A 22150-nucleotide genomic window follows, 5' to 3' on the forward strand; every position below is an offset into this window, starting at 1 on the left:
AAGTCCAAAGAGAAACATTAGAAAGCTCCTTCATCAAGCCTTGGATGTACAAAAAGACAGAAGCCACAGCAATTAGACAATGAAGAGCTGGGAGTGGGGGAAAGAGAACGTAATGGCCCTAAGTAAAAAGAACTCAGAACAGGGAGGCTGAACCCTCCAGGATTCTGAACATAGACATGTCATGGAAGGTGGGAACCAGTGCCAAGAACTGAGGAAACCAAGATCAGGAACAAATACTCATCAAAGAGTGTGCAAAGTTGCAGAGACTAGTCCTGGTACAAAACTCCAAATCAGGAACTGAGGTTAGTGATATGAATAAATAGAAGAATATAGTGAATTCTCTGAAATTGTTATGGGTCAAGAGATGCCCAAGAGGCAAACCCAGAATAACAGAGTAAATTCAAAATAGCAGTAAGCACAGCCTGAGAGGAAAATAAAATGGCTTGACCACAAGAACTACAAAAGTATCTGGGTGAAATAAAGCAAAATATTTTAAAAATGGAATTACAAGTGAAATAGGAGCTATAGAGAAAGATATGGAAGGAGAATAGTTTAGTAGACTCTATGAAAATTTAAAAAGGCCAAAGAGAATTCAGAGACTATATGAGCCAACAAGAAATATCAGAATAAAATTAAAAACATAAAAAACCAGAAGAAAATATGGTATCTACAATCAACAACTGCCCTAGAAAATAGGTCAAGAACAGATAAGTTATATGTTCTCAGACTCCATGAGAAAAACATGGCAATATAAAAGCCTAGATGGCATACTTTAAGAATCACTAAACTAAAACTGCCTAGCTTTACTAGAATCAGAAGTCAAGACAAATAAAGAATTCACAAGTCACATCCTTAAAGAAACCCTAAAGATTAAACTCCCAGGAACGTCATAGGCAGAATCCAGAGATACAAGATCAAAGAAAAAAGATTTCAAGCAACCCAAAAAGAAAGAACATGAATGAATACCAAAGAGCTGCATTCAAGATGAAATAATATTTGGCAGCAACTAGTATTAAAGAGAGAAAATTTTAGAATGCAATATTCGAAAAGGTAAAAATATAAATACTTAATGATAAAGAATAATTTGCCATACAAGATTGGGTACAAGAATCTGACAGGGAAAATGGTGGATCTGTGATGGAACAGAGAATTTTTAAGTATTACTAATGAAAGGACCAGACCTGAGGAGAAACTTTGCCTTGCAGAGGAGTCAAGAAAAACCTAGAAAAATTAAAATAAGTACAACATAACAATTTGAGCATTCATAGGAAGTAGGCACTAAATAAATACTTATTGACTCGTTAAGATATTGCACTGTCTTTTATTTAGCAAAGTCCATAATAAGGACAAATTCAGAGGGAAAGACATAAAGTTCCAGTTTGAACACGTTGAGTTACTTCCATAAGGAAACGACAACAGAAGATAAGAGCTGAGGAAAGAAATTAGGGAAAAAGCATCCAGATTTAGGAGTCCTAGTACAGAGAACATGACTGAACACAGTGAAATTGATGAACTCACCAAGGGAGGGAATATGGAAAGAAAAGAGAAGAGGACTTAGAACAGAGCTTATGGAGATATCCATACATGGTTGGAAGAGATGAATGATGAGGTAGCAACAGAAATTAATGTTGCACATGCTCTAGAGCTATTATCCTGACTCCCATTTGTACTGACCACCTAGTTGTCCATAGGAAGGATACACTATATACTTGGGGCAGCTAGTTGGTGCAGTGGATAGAGCACCAGTTCAGGAGTCAGAAGGACCCGAGTTCAAATCTCACCTCAGACACTTGACACTCACCAGCTGTGTGACCTTGGGCAAGTCACTTAACCCCAATTGCCTCATCCTGGGTCACCTCCAGTCATCCTGATGAATATCTGGTCACTGGATTCAGATGACTCTGGAGGAGAAGTGAGGCTGGTGACCTGCACAGCCCTCCCTCACTCAAAACAAAGTCAAGGGCAAGTCATGTCATTATTTCTGTGATGGCATGGTCTTCTTTGGCAACAAAGGACAGACAAACAGACAAATAAACAAACACACACACACACACACACACAGCAAAGGGGTACCTCATGGCTCCTGGAAGTCTTGTGGACAGAGTCCTTCAGGTGTTTCTTTGGGTATGGTATAGATTTTATACTGCACTCTTTATAAGGTCTCACATGTGCTTTCCTCATCTCTCCCAGTCTGTTCTTAGTTGCTGATACAGATAATGCTGAAGATGAGTAAACAGAGGCTGCAAAGGTAGTTGAGTTGGGGGCAGGGAGAGTGAAGCTTCTTAGCATGCACATCTCAGGACATGTGAATGAATCTGTTATTTGATGTGTAGTCACCAGTCAACTATGAGTTAATTTGGTTGGTGATTTGCTCTTCCTTTAGTTAGCAAACTGCCAAGTGCAAAGGACCTTGAAAAAGAAACTTATCAGACTTTTGATTCATTGTATGTGAAAGGAAGGGAGACGTGTGACAACTTTAGTGAGAGAGAAATTCTAGAGCATTGGCATTGTGGTCAGAGATTTTGTTATTTTATTAATTGGAATTCTTTATGAGAGGATAACTTGGCAAGAGTTAATCCTATTTTTATGTTTCGGTTTTATTCATGGGAGAAATTTTCACAGACAATTTTGTGAAATATGGATTTTGTACAAATCATAATGGGGTAAAAATTGGGGTCATGTTAGGATTTTAATTGGACCTGATTTCTCAATGGGAATGAAATGGCATATTAGATGAACTGCCATCAACAGGGAAAGTGAATATTCCCAATCTCGGGATGCTTTTCTCCGTGGTTGATCTCTAGGTTCATCTACCACGGATAGCTAAATGTTTTGGATATCTGCACCCAGACTACATTCCTGATTTTCCCTTCTCACTTGCTACCAATGTGGTAATGGCAGAAGGAGAGTAGATATGGTCTCTTGTTTGCGATTTTTTCTCTTTCTTGCTGTTATACATTGTCTTAGAGAAAATGATATTGAATATTTTTGCTTTTATTTTTACTTTGACTTTTTTATTTCTTCTCTTTCTCTGGCTTGGAGGGGAGAATGGAGAGAAGTGAGATCTAACCTTCCTTCTCTCTTCTTGGGAGCCTTTTTCCTCTTTCTGAGAGCTAACAGGTTCAGAGACTCTGACTCTAACTAGGAGCTCCAAAACACCTCAGCAAGAATGGACCAAGAAGATCCTAGAAAGGTATTTTTGTTTCTTTGTTTTGTCTCCTTGAATGTGCTTTCATTTAAAATTGAGACTCCTAGTAGCCGGTCCTTGTGTGTGTGTATTTCTGCCTCTTGCGAACTTTAGCCTTGTCCCTCAGTCTTCTCTGCTTGATTCTTGTTAAGGTGATTTACTACTTGAAGTTCCTCGAATGGGTAGCTGTCCGACTCACCTAATTCACTTTGATGAACATTGACTTGCATATTTGACTCTGTATTAAATCTCCCCAATGTGATCAATGAATATTATAATCCTGTCTCCTTAGCAAATTTAAACTCTTGTATTATTCAAAGAGAGATTTACAAAGATTTAAATTATTGGGTCCAAAGCATCTCAAGTTTCTGAAATTCTTAGTGCCTGCATAAAGGATGTACAGATCCATACATTTCTATGACTAAATATAGGCAAAAACAATGTGGGCATGGATGAGATTTTGTGTCTCTACAGACATGGTAACAGAGGTATAGTCTTGTGACATGTGACCCAGCCATTCATTTCTGTCAGTGTAGAGGTTGTATACTTGTTTGTGAGAAATTGGAAAGGTGAGTGATACATTCAGCATGTTTGACTGCTAAAATTATGAAAATGTCCAAAAGATAAATAGTCCTGAGGTGTGCACCTCTTGTCCTGGCACTTTCTGTGTTAATGAAACAGGTAGTCACAATATCTGAAAGTATTACTATTAATCTTTGTGAAGAGAAGACAGAGAATTTAGTGTGAGCTTTGTGACATCCTATCCTACCTCAATAGCCCTGCACCTGCCTTCTCCTCTGGCTGCTCTAGGATGGATTTCACCTGTCCTAGGCAGTTCCAGGAAACTGATGGTTGATCAAAAGCTACAATAGCCCTGGTCTTCAAACCTTTGCAGTTGGATTTTGATCCAAAGAATTGGAAGGGCTTCTTAACTTTCTTCCCATTCCTATTTAGCCTTCACAGTTTGTTTTCCTCATTCTGGCAATTTTTCATCCTCTAAGACATGAGACATGGGACACAATAATCCCCTCTCCACATTTGCTGAAAAGGCAAGGCTCTTTTTGATATGAACTGATTTTTGAAAGTAGAGATGTTCTAAATCAAAGGATCAAAGACTTCCCAAAATGCAGAAGTCCCAGTCTTTAAGAAAATAGTTTCATCAATGAGAATTTAGCAACGGAGTAGAAAAAAGAGTCTGCCTCCCTGATCTTGGGCACTGTAATCTTATAGTATTGTGTCATTTGCTTTGATGCCTAGGAAAGCAACAGAAAGAATGGCAAAACAGAATTACAAGTGAAAATTCCCCCAAGTAGCAGGAGTTCTGGACTGAGAGTCAGAAGAGACTTGGCTTCCAGTTCAATGCGTGTTGACTATATGATATGGGGCAGGATATCCGACCTCTCTGAACCTTGGTTATAATTTGTAATTCCTATATCACAGGGTTGTTGTGAGGACTGAAAACTGTTATAGGTAGAGTGCTTTGTAAACCTCAAAGTATCATGTCACTGTGAACTATTTATTGTTATCATTCTATCTGATTTCTTTTCCCATCGAGAATCTATGTTCTTAAGCCCAAGTGATATTCCAATAAGGTGAGAGAGGCATCCCCACATCAGACAACAGCCAGAGGAGAGAGAAAAGCAGCTATGTAGTGTTGCCTTGGAAAGCCCCAATGCAGGAAAATAAAGCAGAAAGAATATTATGTTGGCCGTGTAGAGTTTAGAAGAAATTGTTGACATCAGCACCAAAATTAAAGTGTGGCAGAAGATTGTCTTCCTTGGTGATTTTGCAATCCTGAAGAATTTGCCTGAACCATAGACCAATATGTGAACTATGTTGAATGTCGGATTGTTTACTAGGAAACTGAACATGGGGTGGACAATGAATGCCTAGACTTGTTTGTAATCTGTACAACATGGGCTCACAGATGTGATTGACTGGAAGATCCTTCTTAGCAATTTAGTACAAGTTGTTGTTTTTTTTTTCAGCTCTTCTATGTACTCTATAGTGGGGCATTGTATAATGTTATTATTTTACTCTTGCTATAATGTGTCACAATGATGCAAGGTTCAGATTTACTATATGGTACTATATATATATATAGTATATACTATATATATACATACATATACACATATGTATGTATATATATGTATATATGAATGATGGGCTAAAAGCGTAGGAGAATAAAAGGGGTGGGAACTTTGGAGGGACTTAGGAAGATTTTAACAGATATAAAGGATGAACAATTGACTATTATATGTTGTGCTACAGAGACAAACAAAATTGATATTTGCTAATCTTGAGGTAAGAGATATAGTAGTTAGTAAGGGTAGAGTGTTGGTGAAAATGACTTGATAGGTCTTGTAATGACTGAATGGTGAAATTATTCTGTGAAATGGAACTCACTAGTACAATAGTTGTTTGTGATGCTATTTTGATCTTGGTTTCATATAATGTATTGAATATTTTTTTTATTTTCATAGAGTTACAAAATTAGAAAATTAAATTGGTGGTAGGAAGTATTGCTCTTGTAAACATATTGATGAAATTTTATCCACCAATGAAGGAAAACTCTTAATAGGTTGCTTAATGGAGTACTCACAAATGAAACACAGAGCCATAAGAGTGATTCTAAGGATCAGGTTCTGATCAAAAGATACAAGAATGAATATCAAGGAGGAGATACATACGGATAATCTATACATCAGTGGTGTCAAATACAAATAGAAACCTAGACCTCTGAAAGCACCCCTGTGGGCCACATATTGACAGTTTTAAAATGTAATATTGTCTTTGTTCTATTATATTTTTATTGATTTTGTTAAGTATTTCCCAATTGCATTTTGGTTTAGGCTACAGCTGGGGGTGTTTCAGGTTGGCTGTCTGTCACTTCTGCTATACACTATCACCAAATAAAAACAGATGGAGAAATTCAATGCATTCAGTTATTTGAGGCAGTAATTACATAGATTAGGGGTATAATCACCATCAGGTCAAAGTATTACTTTGCTCTAGTATTTCTCTTTCTAGTTCAGTCTAGCTTTGTAGACATATTTGTCGCTTGTGCATACACAAGTTTTGCCATTGTATAAAAGGTCATTAGAGAATACTTTAAAGACAAAAAAGAATTTACCATAGGAGGGGGAGAGAGAGGCTCTTGTGGTGGCAACTGATTGTATTCTGGTAGTTTGGGGTCTTGGAATTGCAGACTTATCCCATGCAGTTTGCTGGGCTTAGTTTCTTTCAATCCTGTTTTGAGCCTGAATGAAGTCTGGCTCTAGAAATATCAATTTACAAAGTATGACCTCACAATCTCTCATAGTCAGTCTTCTGGTTAGACAGTGAGGGGCCAGCCCTTTCAAGGAAAGAAAACAATGGGATCATCAGAAAAGTCCTGCCACCACCTTCATGAGGTTGTTCCTCCAATCATTCCCACTGTTCTGTATATCTGGTCTGTGGCTGATTTGATTGTCATTCCTATCAGAACGCAACCTTTAGAATCACTGCTATGGCTTCCGTATGTCATTTGTGAGCACTCCATTAAGCTATCTATTAAGAGTTTTCCTTCATTGGTGAATAAAAAATTCATCACCAGGTAGGTGATTCCCTCTCCAAAACCAGTTAATTTTCTACTTGTTGCTAGAAAAATACCCCAGGGATATCAGATAGAAAGAAAGGTCTCATATGTGTCCAAATACTCATAGCAGCACTTGTAGTAGCAAAAAACTAAAAACAAATATCATCAATTGGAGAATGGCTAAACAAATATGACACATGAATGTAACTATATTTTACTTTGCTGTAAGAAACCACAGATATGAGGAATTCAAAGAAGTAAGAGAAGACTTTCATGAACTGATGCAATAGGCTATGACAATCAGATGTCTGCACTAGGTCCTATATAGCTATGGCGAGTCTGAGGGAGTAAGGAGCACCAAGCTGCCTAAGGAGAAACAAACCAGCTCAGGCCTGAAACTGATCAGTAGTGGAATTAGGCTTGTGAGTGGCTGCTGTTCTAGCTTGAGGAACACAGTCTCTCCTCCAGAAAAAAAATTAATTAAAATTATTTTTGAAAAATACGTATCATCCTCTATATGGCAAAATAAAGAACCATTTGCAAAAATCTATAACACAGGGTTTCAACCAATCAACAAGCATATATTAAGCATTTATTATGTGTTAAGATGCTTTCCTAAGCTCTGGGGATACAAAGACAAAAGTGAAAAACTGCACTCAAAGAGTTTATACTCAAATGGAGGAAAACATAAACACAAACAAGTATGTACATAATATACTTGCAACCTGGGGCCCAGGCCCTTTAGCATAAGACTCCTCATTGGTAGGAACTGACCAATTAATGTTGCATGCCTTTCTTAAGGGCAGAGTGCGAGAGAGCTCGGAAGAGGAGAGATCCTGGTTCTTTTGCCTTCCAGTTTCAATAGAGGACACATGACATTCCAGATTGTTTTTAGGGAGAGGTAAAAGGAAAGAAAGATTCTGGAAAGAAAATAAAATGTAGTAAAGCCAGAACCTTAGTCATGTCCCTACTTCTAGCTTACTACATTAGAGACTTTGGGGAATTTTTCCTTAGACTGGATTGGATTCATATTCTCTGTTTCTGTCTCTGTCTCCCTCCCTCCCTCCCTCTCTCTAGTTCTTTCAGTCACATTCAGCTCTTCATGATCACATTTGGAGTTTTCTTGACAAAGATACTAGAGTGGTTTTCCATTTCCTTCTCCAGTTTAATTTGCAGAGGAAGAACTGAGGTAATTCGGATTACGTGATTTTCCCAGAACTACACAGCTAGTAAGTGTCTGAGGACAGATTTGAACTCATGAACATGAACCTTTGTGATTCCAGGCTCTATCCACTGGGCCACTTAGCTGCCCCTCTCTCTTATGGTTGAGCTGAACTATTTCATTCCCAGTGGGGGAGCACATCCACTATGTATATTCACTGGTATATTCTAATTTGTATAACTTCTCTGATTTCTATTTTCCGTTTACTTGGATAAACAGATTTATTTGGTATTTGCCATGTGTCATGGTCTTTCTGTAACTGGAATATGGTGGTAAAGGTGTAAAGACTTTGGATATATACCTTGGAGTACTCCTTTTTCCTTAGAGGGATAATGATCATGGGCATAACTTCAACACTGTATTCCCCAGACTGACAACATTTAGGGGAGGAAGATTTACATTTTATAGATAGATATATAATGTCTATCTATCTATATACAGAGAGATGTGAATGGATATAGATATAGATAGACAGCTAGGTGGTACAGTGCCAGGCCTGAAGTCAAGAAGACTCATCTTCCTGAATTCAAATCTGGCCTGAGACATTTACAGCTGTGTGACCTTGGGAAAGTCACTTCACCTGTTTGCCTCAGTTCCTTCATCTGTAAAATAAGCTGGAGAAGGAAAAGGCAAACCACTCTGATATCTTTGCCAAGAAAGCCCCAAATGGGGTCAGAAACAGTTGGACACAACTGAACAGCAACAGAAACAATAGATATAAATTCTAGCCCAGTAGGAGGTAGCAGGGGAGACTCTAGAAACATCTATTCATGACTCACTGTAAGTCTAGACACACTCATGTGGACACATAACCAACATAACTGGCAACAAACATACATGGCCAACCCATACAAAAGGAATACAAAGAAGTTTTAGGAGGGAGAGCAGTAGCAGCTGGGAGTGGAAGGAGCCAAGAAAGACGACATGTAGAAGTAGTATTTAAACTACATCCTAAAGGAAACTAGAAAACTAGAAAACAATTACAAAACATTCTTTGCAGGAATAAAGACTAAAAGAATTAAGTAATTGGAGGGATGATAATTGTTCATGAGTGAGTCATGCCAATATATTAAAAATGACCAAGTAACCAAAGGGTTACGTTATAGAACTAGACAAAGTAACAACAAAATTTGCACGGAAGAACAAAAATTCAAGAATCTTATAGGAAAATTTTTTTGAAGTAGTAAAGAAGGGTGATCATCAGTACCAGATAGTTAACTATTCTACAAAGCCATCACATTTGTTTCATTGCTTAGAGGACAAAAGAGATACCTTTCGTAGCTGTGTATTGGGGGTAGAGAGAAGAGTATTTGACAAAACAAGGGATAGAAATGGTCAAAGAAGGAAAAATGGACAATTTTAACTAAATAAAATGTATAAGTTTCTTACACACACATCACCAATGCAGGTAGAAGTAGAAGGAAAATGGTTGATTTGGGAAAAAAATCTTTGCAGTACTTTTTCTGATAAAGATTTGATATCTAAACTAGAGAGGGAATTGATGCAGACATATAAGCATAAGAACCAATAGATATGAACAGGGAGTTTTCAAACGAAGAAATGTAATCTATTAATAAGGAATGGCAGTGGCATCTTCTCTGTAACTTCTAGCCTTAGAGAGCTGCCTAGAACTCTAAAATTAGGTGTCTTACCCAGGAATACAGCTGATATACATCAGAGGTTGGACTTGAACCCAGGTCTTTTGGTATCTAGGAAGGCTCACTAACTATGATACTAGATGCAGCTACTTCTACAAGCTTGTAATGACCATATGGGAAAATGTTCCAAATAACAAATTATAAAAGAAAGGGAAATTCTTAAAACTTAGATTTTATCATATAGCATAAAGGCAAAGATTTCAGAAGATGAGAATGTTTAATATTGGACAGGTTGTAGAAGGAATGGCACACTAATACCAAGCTAAGAATTGATCCAACCATTCTGGAAAGGAATTTCAAATTGTCTGAAAAACTCCACTGCTAGGATGCCAGTCACAACAAGAAAGGCCCCATATATACCAAAGTATTTATAGTGGCACTGCTTATAGTAAAAGAACTAGAACAAAGTATATGCACATCAATTTGGAAATAAACTGTGGTATATGAATGCAATGGAATATTCCTTGCTATAAGAAACAAAGAATGTGATAAATACAAAGAGGACTGGTAAACAGCTGATACAAAGTGAAGTAAGGAGAACCAGGAAAACAACATACACAATGACGTAAATGGAAAGCATAACAATGAAAACTGAATTCTGCCAAATTAAAATGACCAAACTTGTCCTCAAAGAAGACATAAGAGAAAATACTTGACATTATTTCTTTGAAAAGGTGGGAAAGCATGAATGTGGAATAGTATATGTCAGATTTTTTAAAGCTGTTTTCCTCCTTTTATATTCCATATAATGAGTCTCTCTTGAAGGTGAGTGGTGGGAGATATACACTGAGAAATATATATTTTTTAAAGATACAAATAAAATTTTATTTTAGAAATAAAAGATTTGAGGGATATTTAATCTAGTGAAAAGAGGACTAAGGAAGGACAAGATATTGTTCTTCAAGTATTTGAATGTCTGTGATACAAAAGCATGTGGTCGGATTTATTCCATATGGCACCAGAGAGTAGAAGTAGGTTTAATAGGTAGCAGGTGCAGAGATGAAGATCCTCAGCTTCATGTATGGAAAAACCTCCCCAACCCTGAGAGCAGTCCCCAAGTAGAATGTGATGCCTCGGGATACAGTCAGTGTGCCCCTGATAGAGATCTTCAATCAAAGGCTAGATTAGCACTTGTCAAGGGATGGTGCAAGGAAGATTCATGGTCAGTACCAGGTGATCTCAGAGGTACTTTAGACTGCTGAAATTCTTTTTTTCCTGTGAAAATCATGTGTTAGGGTCTGCTACATGCTCCAGAGTACTAGACAGTCAGAGATCATGCCCTTTCAAGCTCTGGAACTCTCCTTGTGGGGCCTACACTGTTCTGATTGGTGAATGTACAGCACGGTCTGCTGTATATCTAGCTGGCCTCAGCTAGGCTTCACATTCCATCCTAAACATCTTGCCATCCTCCACACCTACTGTTGCACCCGCCATCTGTCTTGCTGCTAGACTGCTAGACCTCCAGAAACCATAAACTGGGGGATTTAACCCCTCCGAGCTTTGGAACCACCACCCCGGGGTTCATGTTGCCTTAATGAGTATCTCATAAGGGTCATATTTAGCCAGACTGTAGCCATGCTACACGTTCTCTGCAGCCCATCTTCTTGTTATCAGCCTTGCCTCTGTGCATACAGCCTCTCTTCCTTCCCCCTCCCACCAATTTTCACCTCCGAACTCATAATCAACAAAGTACAGCCACAGGAATTAGAAGAGGCATGACAATCAATTCCTCTGTGGCTCTTCTCATCATCTTTGTGACTTCTCAGATCTAGTTACACTTTCCAAGCCACCACTTCTGCATACACCTTCTTTCCTCTTATTCGAATAGAAGATATTTGAGGACAGGGACTATCTCACTTTTGTATCTTCCTCCTTAGCACAGTATTTGGCCTTTAAATATTTATTTCTTCATTCATCTCAAGAGATCAATGTAGCCACATAGGAAGTTCTCTAATGAGCTGAGATCCGAAAATAACAACATTTATTGTTGTTAAAAGCTGAGATCCTTTGGGAGGAGGGGCATATCAGCAGCAAAGAATAAAAAAGATTGGCATAAATCTCTGAAGATGGAAAACTGAGATATGTGGAAAATGCAAAGTAAAATAAAAAGAATTTTTTAGGTATGTTTAGAGAAAAATAACAAAGAAGGGATAAGCCTACTTACTACTTCTGGGCATTAAGAGACTAGAGAAAGTGGAACTCTGCAAGTCCAATATTCTTTCCATCTTCTTGTTCAAGATGTATTAACTTCAGATAGAAAGGGGTCAAGCAAATAGTATTAACCAGGATTTGAAGCCTAACGCTGATAAGAAGGAAAGAGAAATGCATCTCTAAGACAGGTACCTTTTCCAGTTGGAAGAAATATCTCAGTCCTTATTTTAGAAAGCTTTTCTACTATGTAGAAAAATTAAATTCTGACTGCTGAAACTTTTTTCTCTTCCTGGCTGGAAATTTTAAAAATAAAATCTAACTCAGCTGCAATTCATTTGTGATGGCTGTTCCCCTGGGAGCCTCATTACAATGAGGTATTCGGCTCCCAAGACTACCCAGGTGCATGTGATTTTAAATCACTTCACTAATTAATATTTTCCTGACTGCATGGTAATGGGGGCTCCATGGCAGAGGGCAGAATCCAGCTGAAATCTGACAGGTTCAGGTGAAAAACAGAGGCCACTTCCTGAGATGGGAACAGGAGTATCCCAACAAACTTAAGCATGCTGAAATGTTCTACCTTCCTGTCACCTCTTCTCAAACCTAAAGGTTTTAAAAATGTAATCAAGTGTGAAGGTTGCGCTCCCTTGGGTTAACTAAGAGATACACCTCATACTTCCATTTTTTCCCTTTTAAGGTAAGAGTTCCCCAACTGTCTCAATTGAACCCATTTCAACATGCTTTGGCAGAATTACCCACTCCATGTCAAGATTTAGCATGGATCTGATTTGTTGGTGCCATTTGGAAAAAAGCATTTTTCTTTTCTCACCTTTCAATTGCCTTTTAGCCACAGATAAAATAGTAATCCCTAGTGACATATACAATGATAACAAGTGACTATCTTCTCTCTCTGGCTCTTTATTAAGATGCTGACTTTAATTAGCTCCACAATATTCATGGGAGCAAACAGGTCACCTTTAAGTGAGATCTCCAAGAGTCACATTTTTTACACAGTTTTCTTAGCATTTTCTTTTGTCCCTTGTGCTGCAAATGGGGTTGTTGGTGCTAGATATCTTTCACAAAATACCTTGGTGAACAGCTGCTGAGGGAACAAAGGAGATAGTGAGTTTTATTGTGTGTGGACAGGGCACCTAGGTGGCATAGTGGGCGGAGCATTGGCCCTGGAGTGAGAAGCAAATAAATTCGAATCTAGCATAAGAAACTTAATAACTGTGTGACCCTGGGCAAGTCACTTAACCCTGTTTGCCTCAGTATCCTCACTTGTAAAAGGAGCTAGAGAAGGAAATGGTGAACCACTCCAATACCTTTGCCAAGAAAATCCCAAACTGAGTCACAAAGAGTTGGACACAAGTAAACAACAAAAACACTGTATGTGGACAAGGACACCTCTTAAAAATATGTTGAAATAATCTTAGAGAATTCATATTTCCAAGACTTTCTCTCCAAGTCAGAGTTCCCCTGTTCTTCATTTTTCTAAACAGGTATATACAAGTACACTTAAGGACCAGACCACAAAGACTTTAGAGGAAGGATCCTAAAAGTAACTTCATCCAATTCTTCCTCTGTTGACTTCTGATTCTTCATTCTAAAAGTTCCTTTAGAAATACAACTGGAAAAAATGAAAGATTACGCCCTGCCATAAACTCAGTATTACATGGAATAGCCATACAATTTGACCTGAGATATATCAATGAACTCACCAATGCAAGTACCACTTCCACTAGCTCAGACTGTAACTCCTCCATGCCACCTTCATCTTTTCCATAAAAGTACCACCCAACTGACTGAACACTTTCCTTTTGTTCTTTTAATACTAAGGTCTTGTCAACCTCCTCTTTTGGCCATACATGCCCAGAAAGTCTCTGATAGCACTCTTTCTGCCCAAATCTTCATCTGAATATGCTGTGGTCTACTTACACCTCCCAAATATCTTTACATCACTCTGTGGATCTGCAATCTTGATTCTTCAGAGATCATGGTGTTCCACAATTCACAACCATGAGCATCAGCACAAGAATATAAGTGTTAAAAAGATGGAATTTCGCAGCAGTGCACAAACAAGCTCGCAATCACTGAAAGCACTATACAGTTAACCAAATACAATCCTGCCTCCTAAATGTCCTATTCAGTTCTGGGACCAGATCGCTGTCCATCCATAAGAGCTGTCTATTTGTGTACATATTATCCAATGTGACAAGTTTCCACAGATGACAAGGTTCCTGTTTCAGTGGAGCATTCTGCATTTTCCCAAGTGCTGCCTTTACCCATTATTCTCAAGCTGTTGAGACTATATGTCATTATGGCTATATGCCTATTCTCCATTAGAATTCTTTCTGTTGCTTAGATCCAGTCATTAAAATTCAAGTGGACTTTATGAGTGAAAGCAAAATTTTGCTCACTAAAACCATAGTAATAGGAGTAGTCATAGCCCTAGTAGCAGACTATGTAGTAAATCTTAATTCCACCACCACCCTCACCCTGCCTCTCCCCAGAGTGAGGTCTCACTGGTCTACTTCCTCCCCTGGGGATCCTAGGCTACAAGGTGAAAAATTTATTAATGCAATATTTTCATCATTGTACACCTCAGGAAGTCACTCAGGGAAGGGTGTCAACTGCACCACTTGAGTATATTGTTGAAGTCTTAGTAGAACATTTGCTTAGGACTAGTCTACTCTAATTCTTGTCCCATGGCCCCAGAAACTCTATTATGCCCAAAACAATCCTCATAGAAATTCTTCTTAGAATGGACAATCAAACCTTTCTACACAGAGGAGCAAACATCTGGAAGAGCTGCTAGGATCCAGGGGAGTGAGGAAAATGAGATCCTAAATGTCAAGCCAAGGCCAAAGGAGACATGGCAAGGAGGATCCTTTTAGCAACATGCAGCCATGAACCTAGCTGTCACCGTCATGGTCCCTTTCCAACTTAATTTTCACATGTATACTAGCCTCCTTTGTTCCTTCTGCCTAGCCAACCAATCCAGGCCATAGAAGAGTCCTACTAAATGGCAATTAATTACTCAGAAAGTATTACACTGAAACTCTTTAGTCATATTCACTGAGACACTTCTTACTGATGAACTAATCAATGAGGTTCTTATATAGTTATGTGCCATTTCTGGATAATATAAGGTTTTCCCACTGTGGATCACTAAACTGACATCTTTCATATTATTATGGATTTCCCTGAGTATATTTTAGGACAGCTATAAATCTTGACACCCTGTAACCTCATTAGAAGCAGCAGAGCCAACAAAAAGTCAGGATAAGATATTTTTCTTGCCTAAGAAAACTTCATAGATCAGTAGAAGTCTATGACACTGGAGTGAAAACCTACCCAGAATCCACACATATGGTGACAGCAACAGTGGCTGCAACAGTAGCAGCTTCTGGAGCTCTCAGCCCAGAGACACTAAAGGGGTCAGAAAGAGATTTACAGGGGACGCTTTGCTGGCATTGGGTACAGCTGGTACTGACTGGCAACTTGTTTGCTCATAGATAGTTCTCTATGTTGCAGTTCCAGCGTGGAGAATAGTGCTGGGGGTCAGCCACAAAAAAGCAGGGACCATGGTCACAGTTCCAAGGCAAAGAGGAGCACTAATCCTTGTGGCTACAAAGAACCAGAGGTCCTTTCTGGGTAAAGACCAGAGTGCAGACAAAGAGAGCAGAGATCACACCTCTCCCAGGATCCCACCACCTTGGGAGCACTAAAAACTTAAAAACTCCCAAAACTAGCTCTGGAAAAAAAGCAGTGTGAAAAAACCTAAACCTTGGGACAATGTCTCCCCATCCCCAGGTCAACAGAACTCAACTTTAACATAAAGTTCAAAGTCAAGAAATAGCCTAGGAAAATAGCCAACAACAACAACAAAAGAATCTGACCATAAAGAGGTGCTACAATGCAGGGAAGACCAAAACATAAACTCAGAAAGGTAACAATGTAAAAACAGTTACAAAAAAAAATCTCAGATAAAAATGTTAATTGGATCCAAACCTAACAAGAATTTTTAGAAGAGTTAAAGAAAGAGATAAGAGTGGTAGAAGAAAAGATGGAAAAAGAAATGAGAGAGATGCAAGCAAATTATGAAAAGAGAATTAACAGCTTAGTAAAAACAAAAAAAGGAACAACAACAAAAAAAACTCTGAGAAAAACATCACCTTAAAAAAACAGTATTGGCCTACTGGTTAAAGAGACACAAAAATTCACTGAAAAGAATAACTGCTTAAAAATCAGAACTGGCCAAATAGAAAAAAAAAGTGGTGAAAAATAATCTCACCAAGGAAAATAATTCCTTAAAAATTAGAATTAGGCAAGTGGAAGCTAATGATTGCAGGAAATAAGAAAATAAAATCAAAAGATTAAAAAAATATAAGAAAATGTGAAATATCTCATTGAAAAAACAACTGACCTGGAAAACAGATAGAAGAAAGGTAATTTAAGAATTATTGGACTACCTAAAAGCCATGATCAAAGAAAGAACCTATCATATTTCAAGAAATTATCAAGGAAAAATGTCTCAACATCTTAGATCCAGGGGGTAAAAGAGAAATTGAAAGAATCCACTGATCACCACATGAAAGAGATCTGAAAGAGGAACCCTAAAAGCCCATTATTTTTCAAAGCATCTATCCCATGACAAGTACTCAACAACCAAAGAAAAAGTGTACCATGCTCTAGGTCTGGTATATAAGGACAAGGACCAGTGTTGTAGTAAAGGAAGAATGGCAATTTTATTAAGAAGCTTAAAAGATTATTTAAAAATCATTCAACCATCCCCATTATCAATAAATACATCAATAAACATTGATTGGTTACCTTCTATTCATGATAGGCACTGAGGAAAGAGATGCAAAAATGAAAAAGTCCTTATCTTAGGGAGGTTACATCTATCAGGGGAGATAACATATACAAACAGGGACAGGGTGTGGACATGGGAACTCCCAGAGGAGAGAACTCCTTCTACCAATGCAGACAGGTGCCTTCCCTAAAACCTATAGTCTTGAGGAAAATTGCCAAGAACATGAGAGGTTAAGATTCTTTCCCAAGGTCACATAGCCAGAATGAGAAATGGGGGTGGATGTCTCTTTGGCTCCCTTTCTACTACATAAAATCACCTCTTAATATATACATGTATAAGTTCAGAATAAATGTATACAACATAAACATGAAATAATACAAGGAAGTTAGTGAGGGAAGACACTAGCAATTTGGAAGACAAAGAAAGGCTTTGTGTAGAAAGTGGTGCTTGCTTTGTGTCTGGAAAGAAGAGAGAGATTCTGTAGGTAGAAGCACATTCCAGGCATAAGGGCCAACCGGTGCAAAGGCACAGAGATGGGAGATGGAGTATTATGAGTGAGGAATAGAAAGAAGGTCAGTTTGGCTGAATAGTAGAGTGTAAGAACAGGAGTTATGGGGCTAGAACACACACTTACTATTTTAAAATTCCAGGAAAGCAGCAGCATGCTTAGATGCTGTTTGCCAACTTGGGTGTACCTATGTAGTTTCTTGTGTTCCTAAAGACCATCGATCAAAATTGAGCAAAAAAAACCAGCTAGAAAGTGCATAGGTTTGAGCAAATGAATGGTGGCTCACATAAGCTGTATGAATAGACCTTTTCATATATCGGTTCATAGCCACAGTCACACAGCTGGAAAAAGTCAAAATGAGGCAAACTTCCTGATTTTGTATAGTTCTATGTCTAACACACCTCTTCCTTCCTAACCTCAGCTACCACAAAGTCCTGTTCTTTCACATTTCTTTAATCCCCCATGGTCCCAAAGGCATATAAGAACTTATTAGACAGAGGAGGTCATGTAGACTTCCAGAAAGGATGTGGCCAAGGGCATGCCAAGATTTATCAGAGTGTAACCTCCTTCCAATAGAGGTATCAATTTTTTGTACTTTGCATCAAGGCTACATCTGTCCCAAAGGGTTGGTGTACCTCAAAGGACAATTGGATATTGGATTCATGGACTGGGAGGGAACAGTAGTTTCTATTATTTTCCAAGGTTTGAGAAAGAGAATGAGGAAGAAGCAAGAGAAGGCAGCTGTGATGATCATTCTTCAAAGCTCTACCTAGAAAGGGGGTATAACAGAAATTTTCATGTACTGCACAATGATAATGGCAATGATGATGAGCCATTGGTGAAAACAGCATTTTCATGTAGTAGGAAGAGGAAAAAAGAGCTACATATTGTGTTCATCTACCAACTGACATTTGTAAATGATGTAAAGAAGATGAAGACATGGGCAGGTAACTGAGAGTAGCACGCTATACTGATGATAATAATAGCTAGCATTTATATAGAGAACTACTACTATGTGCCAGGCACTGTGCTAAGCATTTTACAAATATTGTTTCACTTGATCCTCACACCAACCCTGCAAGGTAGGTCCTATTATTACCTCCATTTACAAATGAGGAAACTGAGGTGCACAGAGGTTAAGTGGCTTGCCTAGGGTCACACAGCTAATAAGTACGTGAGACCAGGTTTGATCTGAGATCTGTCTGACTCCAAGCCCAGTGCACAGAATGAGTTGAGTTTCTAAGTTAACGGTAATGACAACCAAAGGGTCTTTTAAACCATCTTACTGCAAGAGGAAAATCAAGACTACAAAAAAAAAAAAGGCATAGCAACTACACGTGACTAGAACGGTGAAGAAAGATACATGTGAGAAGAGAGAACTATTCAATTTGTTATTATTGTTGCTGTTGTATTTTTCCTCCAAGAAGCTTGGATTAGAGCGGACAGAACAAAAACAGTTAACAAGGAATTGAAACCATAGACAAATGAGGAGATGAGAAGAAGGCCTTCTTAAAAGTAGTTTATTTATTATTTTATTATTATTATTATTTATTTTAACTTTATTTATTAACCTTATTTAGTTTTCAACTCACCAGGACCAAATAAATGAAATCATGAGGTACTAAAGAAATGACGACTGGAAGATACTATAGAATGAAGAGGTGTCCCAACAAAAAAGGCAAAGGTCTGCAATTTAAAAAAAAGGAGGAAGAGAGTCAAGTGTGCAAGTTGTTGGTCAGTGAAACTGACTTTTATTTCCAGAAAATTTCAAAATATATTTTTCAAGTGACAGTTTATGAACATTTCAAAAGGAAAACAACGATCACTAAAAACCAGCATGACTAATTACATTTCTTCACATATTCATCTCCTTTGATGACAAGATAATTAGACTGATACATTAGGGAATTTAGCATATGACATCTACCTAGATAATAGTAAACTATTTGATATGCCATCCCTGTGGACAAGATAGAAAGATGTGGCCTAATCGTTAGTGTCATTAGGTAAATTTAGAACTTGCTATGGAATAAAATTGGTAATACTAGATGTTTGTATAGTGCTTTAAGGTGTACAGGTATATCCATGTGTACCATAAGGTGTAAGGCATATCCATGATCTCACTTGAATCTCACAACAACCCTAAAAAGTAATTACTTGTTCTACAGTCATTATTATCCCCATTTTGCAGATGAGGAAAGCTCAGAGGGGTGACTTGTTCATAATCACACAGTTAGTAGGTAAGAGGGGTGAGATTCAAACTGACATCTCTATTGATTCCAAGTACAGAATGGAATGAACAAATCTAAAAAGTAATCAATAAAAGATGAATATTAGTGTGAAAAGGTAAGAGAATATGAAAGTTAGGAGGGATCTCAGGGACCATTTCATTCAACCCATACCTGGACAAAAATAGCCTTTCCAGCCTACCTAAGAAATAGCCATATGTATGTATTTATATGTTTCCTCCCACATTAGATCATGTGCTCCTTTAGGGAAGGGACCATCTTTTGCCTTTCTTTAGATCTCCAATGTTTAGCCCTGTGCCTGGTACATGGTCAGCATGTAAATGTCTGTTGATTGACAGATTGAAGAAAGTCTTCCAGTGAGGAAGAAGCCTCCAGTGTAGTACAAAAAAAGATCAGTCTTTGGCCCTGAGCTATTTCAACATTTTTGTCAATGCTTCAAAGCATGAATGGCAGGCTTATCAAAGTTACAAAGGACACAAAACTAGAAGAGATAGCAAATAGTGGAATAGGGGTAGGGTGCAAATATATTTTTGCAGTTTAGAACAGGATGAATCTAAATGGTTGAAATTGAATAGGAATATGTGTAGTTTTACATAAGTTCAAAAAACTAATATTCCAAGTACAGAGTTGTAGAAACATGACTAGACAATAATTCCTGTGATAACAACTAGGATGTTCTCATTTTCTGCAAGGAAAAAAGGCATGGTATCCAGGACAAGGTAACTGATAATTCTTCTGCGGCGTTGTGTTCAGTTCCGGAATTCTGGCCACTCCATCATAAAGAAGACACAGATGACTCTCAAAATTAAGAGGTCAGTGATGATGATACGAATGATATGAATCAACAGCTCTTAAAAGGAGAATTGAAAACTATGAACAATAACATGAAAGACTGTACTAAATTACAATATTAAGAGAAATGTATATAACATCTGTTATAATTAGTAGCTTGTTTCACACCTAGCGTCCCCTCAGATCTACACAGTTCCCTCCTCTCGTGCTTTAAGGAGTTTGTATTAAATGAATAGTTAGTAGTGAAATCACAATCACCCCAGTCTAGGAAAATTCCTAACATTTAGGCAGAGGTTTGGCTCTCCACCACAACTTACGTTTATATTTATCTCATGGTAACTCCCGGCCTCTTTGTGGTTGAGGCAAAAATAAAGTAACTGGAAAATTTGGGTATAGAGGCAGCAGAGTATATTACAGTATGCTAATAGACTGGAATTTTGAGTAAAGAGAAGACCTTTTCATAGAACTTCCCTGAGTCCTTGAAGAGGGGGGTGCAACTGGTGGCATTGGCCAGAGTCTCGTGCTCTGCAAAGCCTTTGGAGCTAGTGGCCCTCTTCATTCTCTCCCTTCTCTGTCACAGCTGTCTTACCTTCTCTTCCTTGTTTTCGTTGATTGCCCTCAGATTGCCAATTCTTCTTAGCCCTGCCTCCAATATCCTCCCTTCCATCCTCTGTTGCTAGACCCTCAAAATCTCTTACACCCAAAGTGGCTTCATATTTTCATTAGATGACTCGCTGCATATAACCGTGTTTCCTCGGTCAATATAAAAAAACTTCCTGTCAATTTCATATAAGTTTATCCAAGGATCCTTTGCACTTAGATTACAATTCTTAAATTTGTGGTTGGTTCAGACCCTGTTTACATCTCCAATTTGAGTGATTCAATCAAGATATGAACTTAGTACAGTGCCTGGCACATAGTAGGCACTATGCAAATGTTTATTCCCTTCCCCCATTCTCTCCTGATAGATGTATTAGGACTTAGGATCTTATTACTAACTTTAAGGGGGGTGGAATGACTTGAATGGTTTATTCATGTTTCATCTTTCAAGTTTTACCTAATTGACATGCAAACCAGCAAAAATGGAAACAGGCGAGTTGGAGGGGCTATGGGAAAATAGGAAAACTTATACACTGTTGACAGAATTATGAAATGATCTAACCATTCTGGAAAATAATCTGGAAAAATTGATCAAAATGTCCATACTCCTTGACCCAGAGACTCACCTATTGGAAATAGACCCTAAGGAAGTTGACGACAGAAAGGTCCCATAAATACTCCCCCCCAGAAAAACTTAATAAGAACACTTTCTGGACAGACCTAGAAACAATGTAGGTATTTACCAATTGGGGAGAGACCAAACAAACCATGATACACAAATATAATATAATATTATTGTGCTATAGGAAATATGAGTAATTCAGATAAACATGGAAAGACTTGTATGAATGAAGTAAGTAAAACCAGGAAAACAATATATAGAATGACAATAATGTAAATAAAAAATTTAATAAAATTAAAATCAAGGTTGTGTGATTATCATGAACAAGTGTGACCTGGAAAAGAGATGAAAAAATTCCTCTCCTTTCATTGAAGAGATGGGAAACTATGAGTGTGGATTGTTACATATGCTATCAGAAATGGTTAATGTGTTGGTTAGTTTTCTGGAAATGTAGTTTAAAAAAATACTCATTACATGGAAAGTTTCATTGGATAGGGAGGGGGAGGGACATATTCAGAAATGAGTATAATATAACAAAATGAATCAATGATTTAAAAAAGGACAAAGACAAGCTGGATTCCATCCAAGTTAGGGTGAGCAGGATGGTGAGAAAATTGGAGACCATACCACATAAAGATAAATGTAAAGAACTGGAGCTGTCTAACCTGAAAAAGAGAAGATTTGGGGTAAATATGAAAGTAGTCAAAGTATTTGAAGAGTCATCATGTTGAAGTAGGATTAAATTTGTTCTGCTTGGTCCCA

General features: G+C 37.9%; 1 long non-coding RNA gene across 1 annotated transcript in view; it reads left to right on the top strand.

The window, feature by feature from the left end:
* Positions 1–2428: 2428 nt before the first annotated feature.
* LOC140516178 (uncharacterized) overlaps positions 2429–22150 on the top strand; it is a 49266-nt gene continuing 29544 nt past the window's right edge. Inside the window, exons 1-2 of the long non-coding RNA XR_011971311.1 lie at positions 2429–3193; positions 20067–20186. This is a non-coding gene — a long non-coding RNA (uncharacterized lncRNA). The remainder of the gene's footprint in view (positions 3194–20066; positions 20187–22150) is intronic.

The sequence above is a fragment of the Notamacropus eugenii genome, chromosome X (assembly GCF_028372415.1).
Source record: "Notamacropus eugenii isolate mMacEug1 chromosome X, mMacEug1.pri_v2, whole genome shotgun sequence".
In the NCBI taxonomy this organism is placed as follows: Eukaryota; Metazoa; Chordata; class Mammalia; order Diprotodontia; family Macropodidae; genus Notamacropus; species Notamacropus eugenii.